The following is an 8,780-nucleotide window of genomic DNA, read 5'->3' as shown; positions in this document are numbered from 1 at the left end:
CTGCCCAAGTATATTTATGTATGTCTTTATGTTTATAGAAAGAATTCATTATTTGTAGGTTAGAATAAACTACAAAGTCAATCAATTTTTTACCATTCCTGTTTAGAGTATGTTCTCGATATATTCCTATATTATTATTAATTTTCGTGTTTACAAGTCTTGCATTAAAGTCTCCTGCTAAAATTGCATAATCGTTTTTATTTATTTTATTATATATGTTTTGTAGCTGATTATAAAATTCAATATTATTGTTATCTTCCTTCTTCTGGGGGATATAAACTAATTATTGTTAAATAGCCTCTATCTATTTTTATTCTAGCTTCTATTATTTTTTATTTCCATAATTTTTAATGTTTAAACTGTCTTGAAAGGGAGTGATGAATCCACATCATGACTCCCGCTTGTGCTCTTTGGTCTCTATCAACTCCACTGTATATATCACATTAAAATTTTTTGTTCTCATGGTTCCTTTTAATTTCTTTTTTGTTTCAGTTTTTACTGCTATTTTAAAATTTATTTCATTTAATATTTGGTCTAATTCTCTTTCTTTATATGCTATTCCTCTTACATTCCAGTTTGCTATATGTATTATATTTTGTCGTTTCCATTATCCTTTTATCTTTTCCATTCCAGGGTCGTTTCCGATAGATTCATTCCGATTACCTTCATCTGTCAGTTCAAAAGTAGAATTATGTTCTCCATGTCAGGTGACTAGCCTGACGATAGATAATTCAGTGTTAGGGCTGTTACTTTAAGGTTTCTGAACTAGCCTTCTTCCAAATTTAAACCCATAACTGGAATAGGGTATATTGAAGGGGAAAGAATAGATTATAGAAGAATAGAGAAGAATTATTGTAAAGGTTTATCGAGGGGACATAGTTATAAGGCCAGAAATGGAAAGACCCCATGGCCCTCGAGTACTCTAATAGCATAAGGGTCGTAAAATAAGAAGAGTTGGCTGATAAGGCCTCATAGGAAAGATTAAAGTGAGTGGATCTTCCTCAAATTAGAAGAGGAAGAGGATAGATCCAGATAGGGGACCATAGGAGTGACATTTTCCTTATAATCAACACACACACATACATACATGGTGGGGTCCCCTATCCGCCACCCAGTAGATGCGTTCTCTAGGGGTTACAGGATTCCCCCGAAAGGTCTACTATAACCGCAGCGAATAATCGAAAGGAAAATTGGTCGCCCTATTACAAATATTTGAATGCATACTGCAAAATAACAATTTTTGCACATTCCTGAATGCCTAATCCAATGAATATTAGCATTAAGTGCAACAGCACAAATTTTTACCAACCCCTCCATGGCATTAGTCCAGTGTTGTCCAATACGCGCCTGAGACGTCGGTGCTGGATACATGGAACGGATATCTCGCTAAACGGCATCCCAGAGGGATTCGATCGGGTTTAAATCCAAGGACCTTAGGGGACACGGGATGGCCCTCAACTCAAATGACTGTTCCTTGAGACCTGTCTGGGTGGTTGCGACAATCAGCTGTAGCATGCGTGAAAGCCATGAAAGTGTGTCGGTGATCAGCCATCACATTCTGGTGGCTCCCAGAGTTTAAGGTCCTCTTCACACGCCCACTAAGGGACCTAATGTATCTCGTGAGAAGGCTCCCCAAACCGTCACAGTGTCCCCACCACTCTGAACAGAAAAAAGATTGCCACATTTATCCACGTTTGTCAATTGTGACACACTATTGGGAAGCCCCGATGTCTTCCTATTTACCACATGGGTTCGGTGTGCATACGTTTCACTCTGCGCGGGAGATACCAGAGTCAACTTCCGATCACCCCTATCTGTAAGGTTTTGTTCATTGAGTGTACAGGTTGTTTAATTAATTTTAAGTTTCTGCAGTTGTCTTTCAAGGTTGATTTCAGTGAATGATGTTTATTCCCACAATAACTCAGCAACGTTATATTTTATCTTCGTGTTTAATTAAATCGAAAATGTGTAGTTATTACAAAAACATAACCATATCTTTTCATATAGTGGAATAAAATGAAAATTTCAGAATTAATTATGTACCACTTTTCAAAGTTAACACCATTAAGTATAAAATAAGAAATATTTAATCGTCGTTTTCGTTAATGTCAATGAATTACAATGCTAAATTTAGAAATTCTAAATTTTTTCAGGTGTGGAATTTCATGTTTACAATCACACAATGCATTTTACACTTCCCTGGAAATTCTATAAGTGAGCAATCAATAAAATGAGGTGGCCAGTCATCCAGCCGCCCTCTGGACTTCCTTCTTCATTTACTTAAGTTAAGTTCTTGAGCATATTGGGGATACCACTTGACAATTTTATCATACACCGAGAGCTCTTGTATTGTCCCAAGATAACCGCTGTAATCTGAAGGAAGAAGGGCTGGAGGAATATACTCATGCAACGACTCCAGATCAGCATGAAAAACAACCTGCAACAGCACAGAAAACATGAAGCACTGGTTTTATACGTTTAGACTTTAAAACAGTCTAATTAGAAATAACATAATGTGTTCTACAGTTATATCAAATTTTTTTAAAGGATTTATCGTTTATGTCTATAGGATAAGAATTAAAACTAATAACCCTTCAAAGAATAATATTAAAAGTGTTTTATGTTTTGTAAAAAAATAAAATAAAATAAAATAAAATAAATACTTTAAAATAATTAAAATATAGAAAAACTAACTAAATTTAAAAAAAGAAAAAACACGAAGACAATTTGGGTAAACTAATCAAACATTCTAAAAGGATGAGTAGGTGGAATTCTTCCTAAGGTTTTGGAATTCTATACTCAGCCGTAAAGGTTGGAAGCCTCCATTTCCTTGAAGGGCAGGCCAAATGTACTTGGAGACTTCATATCTTCTTCATTGGCATTGGGGGGGAGACAACAGTTAAAACAGTGGTATCGCATGACGTAGGCACACGGACTCAAACGTCAGAAAGAAAACAAGTCAGAAGGCATCCCAGTCAGCTAGTGCACAATGCTGCTGGCAACGTACTCTGCTAGGTCCTGCGTGGAGACTGTTCAGTGGTATGTGGGAGGCAATGTTAGGAAGAATTCCTCCTACCTATCCTTTTAGAATTTTTGATTAATTTACTCAAATTGTCTTCTTTTGTTTTCATAATTTAGTTAGTTTTTCTATATTTTGATTATATTTAAGTAATTATTGTATTATTACAAAACGTAAAACACGTTTAATATTATTCTTTGAAGAATTATTCGTTTTAATTCTTATCCTATAGACATAAACGAGAAATCCGTTTAAAAAAAATAATAATAATATAAACGAAATTTGATATAACTGTAGAACACATTATCACAATCTACTTTCACATCTGAGGAATAAAAAAAAACTAATTCAACCAACATGTGTGGCATAAATTCCATTATAAATAACATACAACATCAATTATAATCATACGGATCAAACAGCTTATTCTTGACAGAATGCAAATTTGCAGTTACAACAAACACCGTCCATCGTCACTGTCTAAATTACACACTGCATTATTTCTTTCGCTATAAGAATAGAAACTACCTTCATGAGATCATTGTTTTTGACCTCTACTGCCTTATTGTTTCCTTGTTCTTGCCTTATTCCTCAACAAAATTCTGCTGCTCTATTTACCCACTCCAAATTTCGTTGTACAAGGTTGGTGGAAAAACCAATGTGTCTAACTACTGACCTATCAATGTCTCTTTAGTGACGATGAAGATATTTGTGAAGTATGTGAGAAACATACAGAAATGGTTTGAAAGGCGAGCTGTACTTTGCAAAGAACAACATGGGTTTACTCAAGTGAAGCCATGTTCTAGCAATTTGTTCATATTTATAATAAATTATGTAATGGGTGAGTTGGATGAAGGGATTGGTTAAACTATGATACTATTCGACTTTGCTAAGGCACATGAAATGACACCACATGAAATGCTTTTGCATAAACTGGAGAATATGTGACTGGAAGGAATATAAACTACTGACTTCGATAAGTGACGAGTGGTCTACTACATGGATCAGTTCTTGGGAGATTTTTGTTCAATTAATGGTATTGGGAAGGATCTGATGGGGACGTTCATTTGTTTGTTGAAGAAGACAACATAGGCAGGTTAATCATGGATGCTACTGATATCCGGCACTTACAGAATTATATGAACAGGCTGGAAATGTGGGCAAATGATAATGACTCTCAGCTTAATGTTAGTAAATGTAAAGTTATACTCGTTGGCAAGATAATGTTTCTAACGGAATATTATATTGGCGAATTATGCTATAAAAAATAAAACTGACGGGACTTGTGACATTGGCGTATAAGAATTTGAAGTATGGGTTTCGAAACCAATTTTGACAAATAGAATAATGTAATCATTTTGCATGTTTAAAAGGTCTTGATATGACAGCACATGGACTAATGTGCGCATATTTGGTCTCCTGGAGAATAAACATTTCAGTAGTGATAAAAAAAACATAAGAGGGCGCAAAGAAGACTAAAAAGATACTATCCGAATTACGGAATGCAGATTACTGGGAAAGATTGAGAGCATGTGGGCTGGAGACAGGACACTAAACAGGAGAATGAATGGTGATATGATGGGGATCTTTAACCTTTTGAAAAGGTGTTATAAGGTATTATGCTATGAAAGTTTTATTCATATGGAAGGTGGGAGATGAGAAATGGAAGATACCTTTGTGTATGGTTAAGAACGACGGGGGCTAGAACTAGATGTTTTCTCGTTGAGTAGTGAGTGAGTGAACGATACAGTTTACCAGTTTAAGTGGTGAATGCATTAAGTCTATACGAGTTTAGGAGATGGTAAGGAGGTTTGTGATAATTATTCAGGTTGTAGATGATATTATTTCCTGGTGTAAAGGAGCTAATACCCAGTTTATTCATATGCCAAAATGGCTTGAAAAAATTTTAATCTCTGACTCGATTTGTGGATTATGTACCATACTAGAAGAAACTTCCTAAAGAGCTGCAGAATTGTTATAAATGAAAAAAAATTGAAATATTTTCCTGACTAAGAATATCGGATGAAGAAATAGGAGTAGCATAAAAAAGTCTTATTCCATTCTGCAAAAAGTTCGAGGTTTTCAATAAGAAAAGCATTAAACTGAACGATTAGAAAATTTTAAAACATTTATAACGGCGAAAGTTCAAACTCACCCTCTTGTATATCTTCTCGCTCAGAACGTATTGAGCAGCAAAATAAATTGCTCTTATTATAAGTGAGGCATTCATTACATGTATTTGCTTCACGCGATAAGGAACTGCACCCTACAATAGAGAAAAGCATTCATAGAATTCATGAAAATAGAGAAAAACTAAATCTTAGTAAAATATAAAAAATAATTATATCAAGTAATTCCTTTTAGGAGAATACACGTGAAGGAATTTCAGTTGATCTTTTTTTTCTGAAGAAGTGAAAATAATTTTTCGTACTGTATTGAAATGGAATTGAAGAAATACGTTATTCAATACATTTCTTCACTTATTTTTTTCTCGGTCAACTACGCTAGCTAATATACAGCCAAACTAAATGATGTTGCTGCTAACTTGCTAGATCGCGATGGGCTAATGCTCAATCAGCGCAGACAAAACCCACAGGATGTCAAGGTTATAACGTTGTAAGAAACATTATGACGAGTTATCCTGAGCAATGCACTTTCTTCCACAGAAAACGTTATGTGGCAATTGAGTACAGAATACTATAGGCAGTTCATCTTGTGCTCGTCTATTATTACGATCAGACGGGATATGAACCACTTTGCAATGCCTTTTGTTATTTATTTTGCTATATGTATTTATGGTAAAGACGGGTAACTAATTTTCGTGTTTGTAAATCGTTGTGGTGTGGTCAAGCATTGACTAGTTATATAAGACGATAAAATTCATTAGTACACCTACATATATTATCACTGGAGAATTTTTCTTTGATAGGAGGTCAGAAACTTTTCTTATATCCTGTAACGTGAAGAAGGAGGTCTGATTTACAATGCATTAGATGCATCAGACCTTTCATATCAAATGAGATTTTCATAATCACATAAACTTGCTTATTTGTTTACCATATGCCTGTTTTAATATTGATAAAAAATAGTGTGGGATTCCTATGGTGATTCCAGCAGCTGTTATTATCACAAATTACTGCGTGATTAACATTAGAATTTTTATGATCAGAACAAATGTTTAGTGGTGAATCTCTGAAGTTTATATGCCTTTGCTTGATCTTATCAGAGTTTCTCTTGCCAGTATTCCAAACATGAAAAGGTTGTGGTTACTAAACAATTACATTTCCTCCAGTGAACGTGGACCTTCTGCAGCTCAGTCGACAATTGCCATTCCCGTTGTCTGGAAACACTTGGTCTGGAAATACTTTTGCTCCTGAAAATTCTGGTTTCATTTCCAAAAACAAAGGAAAACCAAATATAAGAAGAAGTGTAATTAATAGACAAAATGATGCTGTAATGCAATAACGGTTCCCGAAGCAACTGAAATAAAAACAATTCAAACCGCTGAACATATTTCATGTGCTTACTGTTGTCGTCAGTTCATGCATAGGTGACTGGCTGTACATTCAAAACATGGACTTGAAGAGCGACTATCTGTGGGTTACAGGTTGTGGTATGTGGTTGTGATACGGAAAAATATTTGATGAAAATATATGTAGTTTCATCAAATGATGTAAAATATTCTGTAGAAGTAATTTTATGTTCTGTATGAGTGTATGTATCAGTGCGAGTGAGCTGAAACTTTAGAAGGGTAGTTGAAATGTTCTGATAAACACCTAGAACAAAAATGTTATTAAAGTAACTGATATAACCACAAGAAAGAAGATATCTTAAAACCCTTTAACCCCAATGTTTCTTCAACTTGAAATAATTTGTTATTTTTCTTTTAGGATATATAAGAAGACATGTCAGACACCACAATTCCGCCATGGTGATTATTACAACCCCCACCCCCCTCGTATATTTTACGTATTGATAAAAGTTAGCAGTTGGATTTATAACACCTGTGAAAATGTATCGGATATAGGGTTCTGGTAGAGCATCGTTAGGAAAAGACTTTTTGTTTAGTAAAATAAAAAACCAAATGGCTTTAGTTCGGCGATGCAAATGTTAGAAAAATGAAGTGGATATTAAATCCAGCATTATTTCAAAGTCGAATATAGAAACTATAAAAGTTTCGTATGAAATTTGACCAGAGAGCTTACGGAAATACACTCGCCGGCATTTACGAGTTGCTCTAGCCGGACCTTATAAATGACACGATCGCTACCAAGCGTCCGTATACTCGCCTCCTATTGGTCCATTTTGATAAGGTTTCACTGACCTGACAGCGGTTTCAAACTGGTTGGTTTTCGCCAGAGAACAGGCAGAAACCTTAAGACAGCAAAAACTCTCTTTCAAATCTAAGGAACTTGAAACGTGGGAGAGGTGTATTTTTCGTAAGCTAACTCTCGGTCGATGCGTTAAAGCATTTATTAAATTGGACCAATAGGAGGCGAATATGCGGGCGCTTGATAACAATCGTGTCACCTATAAGGTCGGGCTAGGGCAATTCATAAATACCGACGAGTGTATTCCCGTAAGCTCTCTGGTCAAAGTTTTCATAAGAAACTTGTGTAGTTCCTGTATTTGACCTTTTCATTAGTTGTTCGTATTAGTGGGCATATCAGTGGGCGTATTTCTGGAGATCACATTCAGAAGTGAAACTAATATTAGACTGCGATCTTCCCATTTCTATCTATCTGGTGTAGGAATGGATTCATGGTTCAGTAAACATTTCCATCTTCCAAGAAGTACTCATCGTAATATTGCTATTGTGGCTTTGAATGAATTCCAAAATTTACGCTGCCAGCTTTATTCATATAGACATCCATTACGTATAATCAAGACTTGAAAGCAATCAATTATCTGAAGGCTTAACAGGCTTTTGTGGTGTATTCCAGTTGTAACTGATTATTGTCATTCATTAGTTTGTATCGTAGCACAGCGATGTGTTGTGAACACCGGTGGTTGAAATGTTTTGTTGTATGATATGGAAGTCTGTTTCCTACACATGAGTACTCTGGGAAGTGGTCAAGGAAACGATGCACGATCATAGCAGTCTGTTTCACAAAAGTTTAAATGATTAATAGAATGCTCGAGGTATCCGACTTATTTGGGGATGACTTATTTGTTTTGTTTATGGCTGGTTATATCTGCTTTGGAATTCAAGCCTGTGGATTCGACAGCTGATTGCGACGTCATATTCTATAATTAGTTCATGTGAAGAGACGATCTTTCTGAGGAAAGCAGTGATGCAGCTCATATCTTAGCAGACCATCTGCATGAGGAAAAGTAGTGTCGCGTGTTTCCTTCTCATTATATGTGTATTCATATAGCTCAAGTATAACTTGTTGGAAGGATTTCAGTGAAATAATAGATGAAGGTTTGGATACAATGGTTGTTTGTTTTTCGAGTTTTGCTGCCTTATTATTCATTTTCGTTTTATGTTCCCTTTCTTATCGTGATTTGGTGATGGTAATGCTGTTATTTAATTCCTCTCCGAATCCTTAAGCTTGCTATTCAGTAGTTAATGATTTAGAATTTTGGTGTTTGTGGGGTTGTCTGCGCTGAGAGGAAACAACTGTTTTCTGACTTCTGGTTCACTGACGTGTTAGTTCTTCAGCGTAGTAAGTTTATCACACTTGAAAATCTGAGGACATAGTTATTCCGCGTGCCCTTTAAAATATGGCGATAGATGCATACGGAAGGAGTGGTGGTA

General features: G+C 35.5%; 1 long non-coding RNA gene across 1 annotated transcript; it reads right to left on the bottom strand.

Moving 5' to 3' along the window:
• Positions 1 to 1,965: 1,965 nt before the first annotated feature.
• On the bottom strand, positions 1,966 to 5,279 carry LOC150092055 (uncharacterized). Its single transcript, XR_016550628.1, has 2 exons — positions 5,175 to 5,279; positions 1,966 to 2,437 (listed from the first exon to the last, which is right to left on the bottom strand). It is a non-coding gene; the product is annotated as an uncharacterized LOC150092055 (long non-coding RNA).
• Positions 5,280 to 8,780: the final 3,501 nt, after the last annotated feature.

This window comes from Typopeltis vanoorti, unplaced genomic scaffold, assembly GCF_054136105.1.
Source record: "Typopeltis vanoorti isolate ZY-2024b unplaced genomic scaffold, IOZ_Tvanoo_1.0 HiC_scaffold_913, whole genome shotgun sequence".
NCBI lineage: Eukaryota > Metazoa > Arthropoda > Arachnida > Uropygi > Thelyphonidae > Typopeltis > Typopeltis vanoorti.
The sequence above is the reverse complement of the archived record's forward strand: the minus strand, read 5'-3'. Positions and strand labels throughout refer to the sequence as shown.